At 40.7% G+C, this 17,363-nt stretch overlaps 1 protein-coding gene across 1 annotated transcript in view; it reads left to right on the forward strand.

The window, feature by feature from the left end:
• The first annotated feature begins 3,973 nt into the window (after positions 1-3,973).
• HECW2 (HECT, C2 and WW domain containing E3 ubiquitin protein ligase 2) overlaps positions 3,974-17,363 on the forward strand; it is a 192,035-nt gene continuing 178,645 nt past the window's right edge. Inside the window, exon 1 of the mRNA XM_040228890.1 lies at positions 3,974-4,328. The gene's annotated coding sequence lies outside the window, so the exon portion shown is untranslated. The remainder of the gene's footprint in view (positions 4,329-17,363) is intronic.

The raw sequence follows: 17,363 nt of genomic DNA on the forward strand, positions 1-17,363 counted from the left end.
ACCTGGATTCTGTTTTGTGCTTTGGTGCCAGCATAAAGATAGCTGGCAGAGACACTGTTGAAGTTTTCCATCGCCAATTTGTATTATAATCTGAGAATTGTGTTTTGCTCTTCTCTACTTTACTTTTAATAAATATTCTGTGAACTTTGGGGAAGTAAGCTACTTTAGTTAAGTAATGTCTTTAATCACTTAATTTAATTTATGTGATTAACGCATTCAGCAGCCACAAATCACAGTTCCACCCACAGCATCCTTGCTTAGAATGCAGAGAACTGTGATCATCAATTGGCCTTTCAGAATGAGAGCTTAGGAAAGAGGAGAGGGACAGTTTCCATTCCCTTATTCTTAGACTTCCTTTTCTCTCCCTATACACTGATGCTGAAAATGTCCAATTTGTTCTCTTTCTGTGGCCTCATCTTTCCCCCTCCTATGTGCTCTAGTCACATTGGTCTTCCTTCAGTCTTTGAAAAGGTCATGTTGTTGGATAGACCTAGAGAGTGTCATACTGAGTGAAGTAAGTCAGACAAAGAAGGAGAAATATCATGTGACATCCCTTGTATGTGGTATCTAAAAAGTTTCTTACAAAACAGAAAGAGACTCACAGACTTCAAAATGAACTTATGGTTGTAAGGGTGGCGATGGGGAGGGATAGAGACTTTGGGAAGTTCATGTACATACTGCTATATTTAAACTGGATAGACAACAAGGACCTATTGTATAGCACATGGAACTCTGCTCAATGTTATGTGCCAGCCTGGTGGGAGGAGAGTTTGCAGGGGGAAATGGATACATATATATGTATGGCTGGGGCTTTCCTGGTGGCTTAGATGGTAAAGAATCTGCCTGCAATGCGGGAGACCTGGGTTCGATCCCTGGGTCGGGAAAATCCCCTGGAGGAGGGCATGTCAACCCACTCCAGTATTCTTGCCTGGAGAATCCCTATGGACAGAGGAGCCTGGTTGGCTATAGTCCATGGGGTAACAAAGAGTCAGACACAACTGAGCGACTAAGCTCACATATATGTATGGCTGAGCCCTTTGCTGCTCACCTGAAACGACCACAAATGGCACTGAAACATGTATACTGTCATGTAAGGAATGAATCGCCAGTCTATGTTTGATGCAGGATACAGGATGCTTGGGGCTGGTGCACGGGGATGATCCAGAGAGATGATATGGGTTGGGAGGTGGGAGGGGGGTTCAGGATTGGGAACTCATGTACACCCGTGGCAGATTCATGTCAATGTATGGCAAAACCAATATAGTACTGTAAAGTAAAATAAAGTAAACATAAAAATTAAAAAAACAAAAACAAAATAAAAAGTTTAAAGCTTGGGGGAAAAAAGGAGAAAATAAATGAATAAACAAATTGCAGAAAAAGAAAAGGTCATGTTGCTTCCCATCTGACGGCCTCTACACAACTCTTGACTATCTGGAAAGAGCTCTCTCTCTTCTTCCATCCCCTCTCCCATTCCTAGTCATCCTTCAAGATTTAGTCCACACACCAACTCCTTGAGGAAGCTTTCTCTTATTCTCTGACCTGGGTCATGTCCCCAGCTCAGCCATTTCCCTACCACCTTCTCTTTTGCCTTAGTAGCGTGTATCATAACAACTAAAGAATTTATGTTTGTTATTTTATGTTTCTCTCTCTTTCTAAAATAGAAGCTCTGCAAGAAGGAGCAGCAGCTATGTTTGCCTTGTTCACATATGTTTCCCAATGCCTGGTGCCATATGATAACATAACAGGCAAAAATGCTAAGGTATTATATGGATTCAAAATTGACATTAATATGCTTTACCATTTTATTTGTTGCTGTTGATTTTTTTTTTTTTGGTGTTTTCTTCAAAGGTGTGGTGAGGAAAGAATGGCATATGTAACTTTCAAGGTCTAACACTATTCTCCTTTGGTTGTATCTTCTTATTACAGTAGATTACTGTGAGTGAAGAGGTACTGGCTATGGAAGAGTGTGTGTGATGGCCTTAAGACTAAGCTCTAACAGTCATCTTATCTCTCTTGCTCCACTCTATAAGTTTCTTCCTTGATCAACTTGAGGAGATCTATATTCCATTATGACAAAGGCTTGTGCTGTGAGGAAGAAGATTTCCTTTACATAGGAAAATAGCCTGTCACCCATGAATGTCGGTGACACATGGATGGACCAGAACCTAGAGTTCAGCTAAAGTGGCATATCTGGCAAATGTTACAATATTGGGAAAGCAAAGAATAATGGCTTAGAAGGCCAGAGTGATGGGAGCATCAGGTGGGTCCAGGGACCTGAGAGTGAGTGGAGGTAAGCATTAAACAGACTTGGGATGGAAACAAAAGTGCTGACATTGTTGAGAAGACTTGTTCATATGCTGTAGCCATCTTTCATGCCAACAATAGGGACCATACTCATCTTTTCTAGCTTACTTTTTCTAATCTCCTAATGGTGACTGAGGCTGCCTTGGGCCTGTTGGCCACCTATTAATCAGTGAGGACACTGGCATTTTCACAGTGTTATTTGAGGGAGGCAGTGTATTGTAAAAGCTTGTAAAAGCTTGGGTTTGGGTCTGTTCAGATCTGACTTTAATCCTGGCTGTTACCACTTCCTCTCTGTGAGTCTCAGTTTCTCATCTATGAAAAGTGAAGAGTTAGTCACTTCAGTTGTGTCCAGCTCTTTTCAACCCCATGACTATAGCCCATCAGTCTTCTCTGTTCGTGGAATTCTCCAGGCAAGAATACTGGAGTGGTTAGCCATACCCTTTTCCAGGGGTCTTCCCTGACCCAGAGACTGAACCTGGGTCTCCTGCATTGCAGGCAGATTCTTTACCATCAGAGCCACCAGGAATGCCCTTCCTCATCTGTAAAATGGACCTAATAACACCATTGACCTCAGTTTTAGAGCATGGTTTAGAACATTCATTAGAGACTATTTTTTAAAGCATTTACTATGGTTCCTGGTACAGAGTAGGCATTCCATACCTGCTTGCTATTATTGCTAGGACACACCCAGAAGTCCACAATGATTTGTCTTAAGATGTGACTGGGTTTGCATGTCCAGTAGAGCCTGGGCAGGGTGGTAGCAGTTCTGGAATGCCAAGCTTGCTGTGGTCACTCAGTCTATTCCAGAAACAGTCCAAAGTTCTGAAGCTTCATGGCAAACTAAGTCTCAGTGGAAAGGAAATTACAGCCACCAAATGTAGCATGGAGCTTAGATCTAGTCTGTCCCACTTCACAGCAAAGCATGTGACAAATAGGCATCTCATCTTGCTTTCCTGGAAGTTTTGCTGGAAAGAGATGGTCTTGTAGCCTTTGACTGCATTCACCCAATTCAGCCAGTACTTCAAAGTTGCAACAACAGCCCAGTGGGCACAAAGTTTTATGAAGCCCATTTCTCCACTGAAGAACAACACATCTGGCTAGAGAGTCTCCCACCACAACTGCTTCCTAGAGTAAGATAGCAGCACCAGCTAAATTGGTGACTGTATCTATTTTTGCTTTAGAAGTAGGGTCTGAAAATAACCTCTGGATTGATAACCACATTTAGGGGTTTTCATGAAAGCAATTTGATATATGAAAAAGTTTTAGTACTTGTTTACAATTTGAAATCACAAATCCACAGACTCCATTCTGGATTGGCTAGGATGCTGTGAGCCTATTTCAGTAACTTAAATGAAGGCTATATCTGATTAATGATAACAGTAAATTAGAGTTCCCCATATAGTGGCCACTCTTTTCTGAGTAAATGAAACAGAACCCCCCCCCCCCCCGTGATATCAGCTTGTTGACATCAGGCCACTGCGTGCACGAGTGTGTGTGTGTGTGTGTGTGTGTACCCACAGAACTCTTTGGAATTCTCCCATGGAAAAGCAAAGGAAGGAAGTGAGGGGAGGATGGGGCGATTACATCCTGTGCTTGACAGGGGTGTGGCCATGGCTGCCTCAGCCTCCGGGACACTGGTACATGATTGTTTTTTCACTTTGGACGCCTGAACAGTGATAAGTCTTGATGAAAGGCAGTGGCAGCTCTCAGTTCATAGCTGGACAGAAGTCTCCTTAGCGGCCTGCCTGAGTCCCACTCAGTATTTCATTTCTAGAACTTCGGGGGAAGAAGAGCAGCAAGAGCTTCAGGAGTGGACCTGCAGCTCTCTCCCCACGACATTAGGACTTCAGACCCTCTTAGACTTCGGTTCTGGCCACTCCTATGAATGAAATTGCCAATGGGTAGGCTAGGTGCATTGTTTTAAGGAAAATGAAATGTTTCTTCCTGCTGCTTCCTAAATCTGATTTGAAATGATGGATTCTGCCCTGGTGAAAGCAGAGATGAACTCTTTGGAATTTTTTGAGGTAAGGTATTAGAAAGTTCTATGAATTGAATACCACTCTCTGATTTCCATGTCCAACTGCTTGGGATTTACAGTTCTCTCTGCCTTTCTCTTTGAAAACTTCTTAATACTATCTGCTCTCAGCTTGGTTAGGAACAATTATTAACAAATTACCTGGTGCATTTATCACATTTAGTCATTTGACATCTCAACGTAAGAGATCAGTGCTGGGATTAAAGCTTTTGTAAAACTTTTACATACATTTATACAGTCCCCTCAATATGAATTTCTAGAGTTTCACTGGTTTTCGATGAATTATTTTACTGGGATGTTAAGTACAGGTTCTACCTACAAGAATGCTTTGAAAATGGCATTAGACTGAGTCAAAATAGATTTCATGACCAGTCATCTGCTTCTGGAATAATAGTGTTTTTGATGGATCTAAAAACTGTTCTCTCTGGGAATGAGATGTTAAAACCAATTTATTTGTAATGTAATATTTTTGTGGGAAAATATTCATTCATATGAATTCACATTCTAGAGAGTAAGGATTTAACAATCTTACAAGAAAATTTTAACTCAAGAATAAAACCATGTTTTTAAAAAATATTTTCTTGTGGCATCTGTGGTAAACTGGCCCAGTTTTCTATAGACCTTCTGAATCTGCTTTAATTGTTTAGAAACTGAAATGAAGGCAGGGCAAAATTTCAATTCTATTTTAATTTTTTCAAATGAAAAAATTTATTTTTTTGGCTATGTATCAAAAATGGTTCTCAAAGGGGTTGGGGATGTTATTTTTTATTGGCATATAGCATACTTAGCATTTAGTGCCTGAGAGCCAGGGATCCTTAACTATTTCTATAATGTACTGGACAGATACTTACGAAGAATTATCCACTAGAATGCCAGGAGCATCCTTACTGAATAACATGCTCAGTTTAATGAAAAGGAAATTGATGATGTAGTAAAGATTCAGGTGAGCAATCTAATTTCTGGGAAGGTTATCAATCTTCTGATAAAGCCATTTTGGGGCAGGACCCAAGGGAGTAGCCCCTTCCTCAAAATTATTCTTTAGAATCAGTAGCAGTAACTGTTCCAGAAAGATTGCTCCCACATATTTCTAATTCATATTTTCAGAACTCGTTTGGATTAACTCCGACAAGTATCTGGTTCACTTCAATAAGGGCAATAGCCTTCTTTAAATAAAGTTATCTATTACAGTTTCCAGTCCTTATTATAAGTTCTTTTTACTGAGCTTCTTAAGATCAAAGTAGTAATTTACCCTGAACCAAGGATGGTTTGGTACTAAACATTATATTTTATGGTGGTACATTTCCCAGGATCTTCAGTTATCATGTCCAGTGCAAAAGAGACATCCTGGAGGATCTAGAGGTTGCTTTTAAACTTCATTTAGTATTAGAAGGAATTATCTATGAGTGAGAGCTTAGTGTATTCATAAAAAATAATCAGAGGAAAGAAAAGGAGGATATGTAGTCAAAACAGGGCGATTTCTGGTGACTTTTTAGGCACACAGTGGGTGACAGAGATTCCTAAGTTGAAACTGTATTCAGTCTTGGATTTACTGTGTATAGAGATGAGGGTGCCTCTGCCTGTTTCTTTCTTTCTTTCTTTTTAATACTTAATTGGCTGTGCTGGGTCTTTTAGTTGTAGCCTGTGGGAACTAGTTCCCTGATCAGAGATCAAACATGGACCCCTTGCATTGAGAGTACAGAGTATTAGCCACTGGACCACCAGGGAAGTCCCTACCTGACTTTTTTAAAAGCCAGGCTTAAAGCTCATTGAAAGAGCTTTCAGCTTTGAGTGACCCTCTGTCCAAGAACTAGGCAGATACTCTATGTGGGAGAATGTGCTCCATGGCATAGTACATGGCACAATGTGCTATTAATATCACTGTACTTTTGCTGCCTGATTATTTGGCATCCTTTGCCTAAGAAAGAAAAAATTCCAAAAACATATAAATAAGTATGCTTTTTTGCTTTAAGTGTATTTTTGAAAAATCAGAATAAAGTAGTTTCTTTAAAGGAAATACATTTAAAAAGTTAAAACTAAATAAAGTTGGGAAATTGTGCTTTCTGAGTATTAAAGACATAGCTCTTTTTAAAAAGGATGAAATAGATTTAGAAACCTAGACATGTGGCTCCTAGTATGTACCAGTTTCACATTCTATACATATGTCCTCCCTACAGAGTTCTGAGCTAGGAGTGGTCCTATCATTTTATGGAAGAAGGAAATGGAGTATTTGCAGTTTTAAGACTTGCCCAAGGTCATACAGTAAATGGGAAAAATGCACTTTAAACTTAGGTCTGCTATTTTATGAAGTTCTAGGATCTTAGCATCACCTAGCAGCCACAGCCTGGTAACATGGTTATCAAGCAGTATACTACTTTCATTGCACCTGTAATAAATGGTATGTACCTAAAAAAAAAAATACTTCTGTTGGTGAATAGAGGGCCCTTGTGGACTAACTGCTAGTGACATATTAAATATGCTGCATTAAGGGTTTTATTGAATTACTAAGTGATGGAGAATCAGAACTTTCTGTGTTGGCTGATTAAGGTTGAATGTGGGGATAGTTGGATTTTCAGGAGTTGTCTGAATAAAGAAGGGGAAAGGAGGAGAATGGTGGACTTAGTGAAGGTGATGGTTGGGCTTGGAGAGAGTTTAGAGGCGGATGAGTCCCCTCCCAGGGTCACTGGATTGAAGAGCCTGGAATTGGTTCAGAGCCTTGTGCACTAAGGGTGGATATTTATAGCTTTGGTGGCTCTGTCTGCACAGGAAAGATGGTGATGGAAGGAGGGTCATGTTTAGGTTATGGCTCCAAGGCTTGTGCTGGGCCTAGGCCTAAAACATCATGGTGCACCATTCTTTCTATCCTTGTACAATGTACTCTGTACACTGTAGCCAGAAGGATTTTTTTTATTAGATGCAGATCATGTCACTTCCCTGCTTTGAATTCTCCAGTGACTTTCCATTATCCTCCAAGTGAAATCCAGACTCTTCACTGTGGTCTAGATAGATGGTGTGGCATAGCATTGAGAAGTGTGGCTTCTGGAGCAAGACAGCCTGGGTTCATGCTGCACGTACTAGTTTTGGGATTTGTAGTGCATTTCTTAACTTCTTTGTGCCTTCAGTTCAGTTCAGTCGCTCAGTCATATCCGACTCTTTGTGACCCCATGAATGGCAGCACGCCAGGCCTCCCTGTCCATCGCCAACTCCCGGAGTTCACTCAGACTCACGTCCATCGAGTCAGTGATGCCATCCAGCCATCTCATTCTGGGTCATCCCCTTCTCCTCCTGCTCCCGATCTCTCCCAGCATCAGAGTCTTTTCCAATGAGTCAACTCTTCGCATGAGGTGGCTGAAGTACCAGAGCTTCAGCTTTAGCATGATTCCTTCCAAAGAAATCCCAGGGTTGATCTCCTTCAGAATGGACTGGTTGGATCTCCTTGCAGTCCAAGGGACTCTCAAGAGTCTTCTCCAACACTGCAGTTCAAACGCATCAATTCTTCGGTGCTCAGCCTTCTTCACAGTCCAACTCTCACATCCATACATGACCACTGGAAAAACCATAGCCTTGACTAGACGGACCTTAGTTGGCAAAGTAATGTCTCTGCTTTTGAATATGCTATCTAGATTGGTCATAACTTTTCTTCCAAGGAGTAAGCGTCTTTTAATTTCATGGCTGCAGTCACCATCTGCAGTGATTTTGGAGCACCCCAAAATAAAGTCTGACACTGTTTCCACTGTTTCCCCATCTATTTGCTATGAAGTGATGGGACCAGATGCCATGATCTTCGTTTTCTGAATGTTGATCTTTAAGCCAACTTTTTCACTCTACACTTTCACTTTCATCAAGAGGCTTTTTAGCTCCTCTTCACTTTCTGCCATAAGGGTGGTGTCATCTGCATATCTGAGGTTATTAATATTTCTCCCGGAAATCTTGATTCCAGCTTGTGTTTCTTCCAGTCCAGCGTTTCTCATGATGTACTCTGCATATAAGTTAAAAAAGCAGGGTGACAATATACAGCCTTGACTCACTCCTTTTCCTATTTGGAACCAGTCTGTTGTTCCATGTCCAGTTCTAACTGTTGCTTCCTGACCTGCATACAGATTTCTCAAGAGGCAGGTCAGGTGGTCTGGTATTCCAATCTCTTTCAGAATTTTCCACAGTTGATTGTGATCCACACAGTCAAAGGCTTTGGCATAGTCAATAAAGCAGAAATAGATGTTTTTCTGGAACTCTCTTGCTTTTTCCATGATCCAGCGGATGTTGGCAATTTGATCTCTGTTCCTCTGCCTTTTCTAAAACCAGCTTGAACATCAGGGAGTTCACAGTTCACGTATTGCTGAAGCCTGGCTTGGAGAATTTTGAGCATTACTTTACTAGCATGTGAGATGAGTGCAATTGTGCGGTAGTTTGAGCATTCTTTGGCATTGCCTTTCTTTGGAATTGGAATGAAAACTGACCTTTTCCAGTCCTGTGGCCACTGCTGAGTTTTCCAAACTTGCTGGCATATTAAGTGCAGCACTTTCACAGCATCATCTTTCAGGATTTGAAACAGCTCAAGTGGAATTCCATCACCTCTACTAGCTTTGTTTGTAGTGATGCTTTCTAAGGCCCACTTGACTTCACATTCCAAGATGTCTGGCTCTAGATTAGTGATCACATCATCATGATTATCTGGGCCGTGAAGATCTTTTTTGTACAGTTCTTCTGTGTATTCTTGCCACCTCTTGTTAATATCTTCTGCTTCTGTTAAGTCCCTACCATTTCTGTCCTTTATCGAGCCTATCTTTGCATGAAATGTTCCCTTGGTATCTCTAATATTCTTGAAGAGATCTCTAGTCTTTCCCATTCTATTGTTTTCCTCTATTTCTTTGCATTGATCGCTGAAGGCTTTCTTATCTCTTCTTGCTATTCTTTGGAACTCTGCATTCAGATGCTTATATCTTTCCTTTTCTCCTTTGCTTTTCGCCTCTCTTCTTTTCACAGCTATTTGTAAGGCCTCCCCAGACAGCCATTTTGCTTTTTTGCATTTCTTTTCCATGGGGATGGTCTTGATCCCTGTCTCGTGTACAATGTCACTAACCTCATTCCATAGTTCATCAGGCACTCATTCCATCAGATCTAGACCCTTAAATCTATTTCTCACTTCCGCTGTATAATCATAAGGGATTTGATTCCTTAGTTTCCCTATTGTTAAAAATTTCATAATGATACCTCAGAGGATTGTTAGAGGTTGCAATGAGTTAATAAGGCAACACAGTAGAACACTGCCCAGTGCAAGGGAAGCTCTCTAGTGTTTATTACTATTAATGTCTGCAAGCTGGCCCTGCCTACCTCTCCTATCTCATCTTCTCCTACTCTCTGCCTCATCATTCACTCTGCATCGCTTTATTGTTCCTGGGAACATGGAGGGCTTGTCTTGTTTCAGGGTGCTTGGATTTTCCTTTGTTGCAAATCTCCCAGTTGAAAACATTCTCACTTCATTCATGGCCCTGTTCAAATGTTTCCCTCAAGAGCCTATGGAAAATAGTATTCTTCCACCAACCTCACTCCCCTCCTGCTCCCTGGCTGTATTTCTTTAAGTCATGTTACCACCACCTGACTACATTATATCTACTACACTACCTGGTATGCACATTATTTTGTGTTTGATTATTTGTTGCCTTCCCCACTGGACCAGTCTCCACAAGGACAGGGACTTTCACTCTCCTATTCCCCCTCAAATCCCTGTCACTTAGAATACGGCCTGCCAGAAAGGGTTTGCTCAGTAGATACCAGTTCAGTTCAGTAGCTCAGTCGTGTCCAACTCTTTGCAACCCCATCAACCACAGCACACCAGGCCTCCCTGTCCATCACCAACTCCCGAAGTCCACCCAAACCCATGTCCATTGAGTCAGTGATGCCATCCAACCATCTTATCCTCTGTTGTCCCCTTCTCCTCTGGCCCTCAATCTTTCCCAGCATCAGGGTCTTTTCAAATGAGTCAGCTCTCCACACCAGGTGGCCGAAGTATTGGAGTTTCAGCTTCAACATCAGTCCTTCCAATGGCCACCCAGGACTGATCTTTAGGATGGACTGGTTGGATCTCCTTGTAGTCCAAGGGACTCTCAAGAGTCTTCTCCCACACCACAGTTCAAAAGCATTAATTCTTTAGCGCTCAGCTTTCTTTCAGTAAATATGTGTTGAAGTAATTTTGAATTTCATTTCCACCATCACTTCTGTAATTGTTTTCTTTCTGTTTTTAGGCCTTAAAGTCTCCCTTCTAACTTTTGTTAGCCTGGCATCATCTTGCCTCAAATTATGGACCTTTAGAAAAATATAATTTACCTACTCTTTCTCATGAAAGTTCTTTAATAATAGGAAGTCTTGCTTTAACCTGTCAGCTTTAGTACCAAGAAGGGGATTGTGGTATTTCAGTGTCATTGTTACATAATATTCCTAAAGTGGATCTTGTGCCAAGGTGTTTACCAAGATACCATATGCTGACCATGCTTGACCTTTTAAAGGAGTTTAGGCTTATGTTCTCATTGTAAAAGTATAATTGCTGCAGGAAATATAGCCATGAACACTGTTGGGGAAAATTATGTACTGACAGCAGTGTATACTTCATTTTTAAGTCTCAAATTTTACAGAGTGCCTAAAGTGAAAGTGAAGTGAAAGTGAAGTCGCTCAGCCGTGTCCAACTCTTTGTGACCCCGTGGACTGTAGCCCACTAGGCTCCTCTGTCCATGGGATTCTCCAGGCAAGAATACTGGATTGGGTTGCCATTTCCTTCTCCAGGGAATCTTCCTGACCCAGGGATCTAACCCAGGTCTCCCACATTGCAGGCAGATACTTTAACCTCTGAGCCACTAGAGAAGCCCCACAGAGTGCCTAATTCCTGCTTATATTTCTAACATGAAATTGACTAAAACTATTACAAATTGCATATTCTTTTTTAACAATGATATTTATTATAAATTTTTATAATAGCCAAATAAAATAGAGTATTTGATGTAAGTAAACTTTTAGTGATTTTTCCATTTGATATATTATCAAGGAATTTGAGTTTCCTATAGGAAAACATTCAGCTGAGGAAAAAGATAAATTTTAATTTAGAAATGCTCTGAAAGTCTTCATCAGGAAAAAATCTTGTTTGATATGTTTCAAAGACCTTTGCAAGAAATTGATCATGTGTTCTGAGGAAAGCTAATTCATCTTTTTGTGCATTGGTGTGACAGACTATAAGATATAAACAGAGTTGAATGTCAACTAGGCGTATCAGTGTGATTGAATTAATACAAAATTATTGTTATAAAGATTGAGAGTTTAAGTAAATTGATCTTGTTAAGTTAGTGTAATAGAACTTAGCAATATTGTCCTTGGTTTTCTCAATTTTGAAAAAGACAGAGATCTCTTTAAAAAAGATTTTATGCATCCTTTGGTGAGAATTTTATTTCCTCCTTTGTATATTTTAACAGTATAATACTGATATTCGCTTAATGCTATATCATCATAATTAAAAGAATATATGAAGACATCTCGTATTTAACTAAATATGAGCACCTACTATGTGCCAGATATTGTTCCAGTTACTTAATATACATCAGTGTACAGAATAGACAAAAGTTCTTGACCTCTTGGGGTTTACCTCTTGGAGAAAAAGACAATATACAAATATATAGATTATATAGTGTGTTAGATAGTGATAGGGTTTTGGAAAGGAAATTGAGTAGGGTAAGATACTCCAGAAATGCTAGAGGCAGTCAGGGTAGATTTCATTGAGATGGTTATGTGCAAGCAAAAAAAAAAAAAAAGATTTAAGGAGAGGACTGATCCATATGGATATATGGGGGCAAAGTTTCAGACAAATAGATCCTGAGGCAGAATCCTGAACAGAACTTTGAGGATATTGTAGAGGAGGAAAAAAACTTTATTCTCTTAGTTTGGCTACCAGGCCTGCAAATTAGACTGACAGAAGACAGATTAAGAGGAGAAAGGATATACAAATTTTAATAACTGTTAGAATTTTTATTTCTACTTACATGAAGCCTTCTTGTATATGAAGACCAGAAAGAGTGATTGAACTTGGGCTTATATGCTACTTTAACAAAGGGCAATAAATTGTGGAGAAGTAACTAGACTGAGCGATTTCCCTTTCACTTTTCACTTTCATGCATTGGAGAAGGAAATGGCAACACACTCCAGTATTCTTGCCTGGAGAATCCCAGGGACGGGGGAGCCTGGTGGGCTGCCGTCTATGGAGTCGCATAGAGTCGGACATGACTGAAGTGACTTAGCAGCAGCAGCAGCAGCAACTAGACAGAGACTAGGGGTTGGCTTTTAAGGGTGGTAAATTGTGGGAAGGTAAATATATGGGAAGGCTTGTTATGCAGACTGAAGCTAGTTCCTTCTCTTTTGGTTAGTAGTGATTGAGTTATTTTACTCTTTCTAGTATGGAAGAGGGAGAGTTTTGAGATGAAAATTTGGGTCTTGCTTTTAGATTTAAAGAAGAGAGCAGACAACTAATTACTTTCAGCTCAAAGTGGCATATTTTGGCCTGGTGTACTCGGATCCCCTTGACTATCAGGGAGTCCATTGTGGCTGGAGTGGATAGAGTGGGTACAGGGGCAGAGTAGGGAAAGATGAACTCAGAGCTGTAATTTTTTGAGGAGTGGAGACTGGGGCTGCCAGGTCCTGTAGGACACTGTAAAACTTTGAATTTTACTCTGAAAGAAACACGTATCCATTTTTCACATGTAAACATTATGCAGGCATGTGTGTCCGACTCTTTGCGACCCCATGGACTGTAGTCCGCCAGGCTCCCCTGTCCATGGGATTCTCCAGGCAAGAATACTGGAGTGGGGTGCCATTTCCTTCTCTAGGGGATCTTCCTCACCCAGGGATCGAACCTGTGTCTCCTGTGTCTCCTGTATTGACAGGCGAGTCTTTAACCACTGCGCCACCTGGGATGCCTGTGTTTAAAATGAATTCTTCTATAAACCCTCTCTGACTGAAACTCTTGGGAGGTATTTACTGAAATGAGTCCAGATATTTCTTCTCACTGATCTGTTGGTAGTTCCCTCACTCCTTCCTTGTTAAAATGAGGGTTTAACTGACTAGTTTAGGATCAGATATTTTATTTAAGATGTTGCTTAGCAGGGCCTCCAGCCTCTGCCCAGCATGTATGGAGGTCTGAATGTTGAGGAGACCTCAGGGGTATGGTTTAGGACTTGGTTATGAATTATGTCACCCAGCATGGACCTACTGAAACATGTAATTTGGATTGAGCTCTACCACTCCTGGTGAGGCCTCCTGTAGAGACAACAGTAACACACCTCTCTCATACTGTGGGTGTGTATGGCATGGAATCAGTATATGCACCCCACTCCAATCCCCCATCTGCATGCCAAATGCTCCCTTATTTCCTTGCAGGCAGTGAGACACGGACTTCAGTGCAAACATCCCAAGGGCAGACCTTTCCCTCTTGCAAGCGTATCTTCTCAGCGCCTGTTGCTTTTTCTGTCCTATAATGTGCTACTGTCTTTTTCTCTCATCTCCAACACATTATAATCAGCAAAACTCTCTGGTCTCTCTAAGAAAAATGCCATTCAAGTGGTTCCAAAGCCATAGTCACCAGTGGGGACATTCTCCTTTGATAACATGGTATCATCATTGCAATCTCTAAATATGTCTGATATACACACTCTCTTTTATTTTTCCCCCCTCAGAGAGGGTGTTAGTACACAGAATTGGGAATCTAGGGACATCGGGTTAAAAACAAACGTAAAGTGTGCCCATTCATGAGGCAGTTTGTTAGGGAATTCTTGTAGCACTTAATAAGATTGGTGCTCTCTTTGGTACCATCAGTGGTAAAGAGTCACCCCTTCCCTGCAGTTTAGTTCAAATCTCAGTCATTATCAGAGTTTTCCTCTCACATAACTTGCCTAGCAATTGCAGGTAAATTTGTAGAGTTTTCACAGTCACACAGGCCCTGTGAAGCTGTGTTTTTGCCCAGGTCTAGAATGGTCATTTTGTTTCAAGTTATATTAATAGCTTAGGATTGCTTTCTAAATCCCAAATCCTACACAAGGCATCTAATTTCTGAGTGTAGCTAGAATAAATTGAGGCTCCTTTATGATCTTATCTCAGGATGTAGGGATATTCAATTTGTATCCTAAAGTAATTTTACATCAATTTAGATGTTTATGACATTTTATGAGAAAATATAGGGAACAATTGCTTTAGAGCAAAAGAAAACTTGTAAGCATCATTTTTCGTCTCTAGCACAGTCTGTCACTTGGCATCTTTCTCACAAAACTTCTCATCTTTTTTCAATCCCCCTAGATTGGCTGATAGAAGTGTGAGGACTTTGAATACTTTTTTTGTTCCTGTTCTATCTCCAGTACTATATGGAGGTTTTAGACATATTAATATAGACATAGAAGCATTTTCAAATCCAAATTATATTTGGATATGTTTGATATGTCTGGTCATATCGCACATATATATTTTTATTATCTTCAAAACTTATTCATAGGACATTTTCTGGAATCCAAAAGTCATACAGAAAACATAAATCTTTAAAATATTACTTTCACACTGATCTCTCTGTGTGAAATATTATGGGGAAGGAAGAGTTTGGTGCATGAAAGACTTTATGTTATTTTAGGTCTTAGTGGCATTTTAAAAGAATTTATTTTTTAAAATTAATCTTTACAATCATATAGTAAGTTAATATAATTAACCTTCCTTTCCAAGGAAAAAAAAGGAGAAATGGATTGAAATACCTTAATGACTGGCTTAAATGTGTAGATCTCCAAAAGTATAGCTCCATATTCATCTCCCAAAGACATTTCAAACTTGAGAGACCAGCCCCATATTCATTATACACAGTCACAGGGGATGCTGATCATTCCTCTTTGGTTCTCCTTTAATACTTTGTAAAGTATGCACACCTCTATCCTAGCAGTTTTAGTATTGCATGATACCTTACATGCCAGTCTTTTCCTACTACACTGCCATCTCCTTATGGCTTTCATAGTAGTCGGTCAGTAAAAACCACTCAAGTGAAGAAAGGAAAGAAAAGAGGAAGGAATAACCGGACAAATGAGAGGGAAGTGATTAATGAGATGTGCATGGCAGATGTGATTGCTCAGTTTCCCTGGAGATTACCATGGAACAAGTTTTTTCCACGTGAGGTATTTTTGTAGTACTGTATCAGAAACAACTGAATGAGGTGTTTACTAAAATTCAGATTCCTGAAACCTGACTCAAACCTACTAACTAGAAATCTGTGTTTTGGAGGATCCCAGGGTATTCATTGTGAGCAATGGAGTTAGGCAATCATTGCCCTGGAGGATCAGTTAGCTAAAGGGAAAGGTGCAGGCATGCTCAGTCATGTCCGACTCTTTGCAACTCCATGGACTGTAGCCTGCCAGACTCCTCTGTCCATGGCATATTCCAGGCAACAATACTGGAGTGGGTTACCATTTCCTCCTCTGGGGATCTTCCCAACCCAGGGCTTGAACCCACGTCTCCCGTGGCTCCTGCATTGGCAGGTGGATTCTTTACCACTGAGCCACTTGGGAAGCAAATGTGTAGGAGATGTTGGTAAATCAGCTTATATAGAGATTTTGTTTAAGACAAGGTAAAATCATGTGGTTTTCATTAAGGGAAAGAGACTGTATCTCATCTAATTAACAAAATCTGAGAATGTTCTCTGAGCTACTATACTCTATAAGTAATAAAAAAAGAGAATTAGTTTTGTGTGGTGTAATCATATACGCCTGCTCCTTTATTCCTGGGTCCAAATACTTTGTTTTTCCCTTGGAGAAACAGACTTAACATAAGTAGTTCTAGTAGTAAAAACAAAATTAACAGGAGTAGCCCTAAAGAGTACAGCTGATCTTTGAACAACATGGGTTTGAATTACTCAGGTCTACTAATACTCGATTTTTTTCAGTATAAATACTGCAGTTCCACACGATCCATGGTTGGTTGAATCTGTGGATGTGAAACTACCTGTGGATAAGGAGGAACCCATTGAATATGCAGAGAGCTGACTACAGGTTGCGTTTTGACTGCAGAGAGGGGCAGTTTGCCTAACCCCTTCTTTTGTTGAAGTTCCAGTTCAGTCACTCAGTTGTGTCTGACTCTTTGTGACCCCATGAACCGCAGCACACCAGGCCTCCCTGTCTGTCCATCACCAACTCCCGGAGTTCACCCAAACCCATGTCCATTGAGTCGGTGATGCCGTCCAACCATCTCATCCTCTGTCGTCCCCTTCTCCTCCTGCCCTCAATCTTTCCCAGCATCAGGGTCTTTTCTAATGAGTCAGCTCTTCACATCAGGTGGCCAAAGTACTGGAGTTTCAGCTTCAGCATCAGTCCTTCCAATGAATATTCAGGACTGATTTCCTTTAGGATGGACTGGTTGGATCTCCTTGCAATCCAAGGGACTCTCAAGAGTCTTTTCCAACACCACAGCTCAAAAGCATCAATTCTTCGGCACTCAGCTTTCTTCACAGTCCAACTCTCACATTCATACATGACCACTGGAAAAACCATAGCCTTGACTAGACGGACCTTTGTTGACAAAGTAATGTCTCTGCTTTTCAATGTGCTGTCTAGGTTGGTCATAAATTTCCTTCCAAGGAGTGTCTTTTAATTTCATGGCTGCAGTCACCATCTGCAGTGATTTTGGAGCCCCCCAAAATAAAGTCAGCCACTGTTTCCACTGTTTCCCCATCTGTTTGCCATGAAGTGATGGGACCGGATGCCATGATCTTAGTTTTCTGAATGTTGTGTTTTAAGCCAACTTTTTCACTCTACACTTTCACTTTCATCAAGAGGCTCTTTAGTTCCTCTTCACTTTCTGCCATAAGGGTGGTGTCATCTGCATATCTGAGCTTATTGATATTCTCTTGGCAATCTTGATTCCAGCCTGTGCTTCCTCCAGGCCAGCGTTTCTCATGATGTACTCTGCATGTAAGTTAAATAAGCAGGGTGACAATATACAGCCTTGACGTACTCCTTTTCCTGTTTAGAAC

This window comes from Oryx dammah, unplaced genomic scaffold, assembly GCF_014754425.2.
Source record: "Oryx dammah isolate SB20612 unplaced genomic scaffold, SCBI_Odam_1.1 HiC_scaffold_27, whole genome shotgun sequence".
NCBI lineage: Eukaryota > Metazoa > Chordata > Mammalia > Artiodactyla > Bovidae > Oryx > Oryx dammah.